Below are 282 nucleotides of genomic sequence, written 5' to 3'. Positions count from 1 at the left end.
ATGTAAAACATCATACTAAAATTTAAGTTGAAAACGCCGGTATGCTACAATTTATTATTAATATAATTTCTTAATCACCTTTAATTTGATTACGGCGAACTTTTTTATTCAAGCATTTCTCGGCGCTAGCTTTTAGAACTGAGTGATATGAGTATAGCCTAGAAGTTTTTTCTTAAACATTTCACTGATTTCCTATTAAACTTTATCAATAAAATCAAATATCTGATATTTACATATTCTCATGACATCACACTATATTTCTTTCACCCCCTACTCATTTCA

The sequence above is a fragment of the Penaeus monodon genome, chromosome 24 (genome assembly GCF_015228065.2).
Source record: "Penaeus monodon isolate SGIC_2016 chromosome 24, NSTDA_Pmon_1, whole genome shotgun sequence".
NCBI classification, from domain to species: domain Eukaryota; kingdom Metazoa; phylum Arthropoda; class Malacostraca; order Decapoda; family Penaeidae; genus Penaeus; species Penaeus monodon.
Note: the sequence above shows the minus strand (reverse complement) of the source record.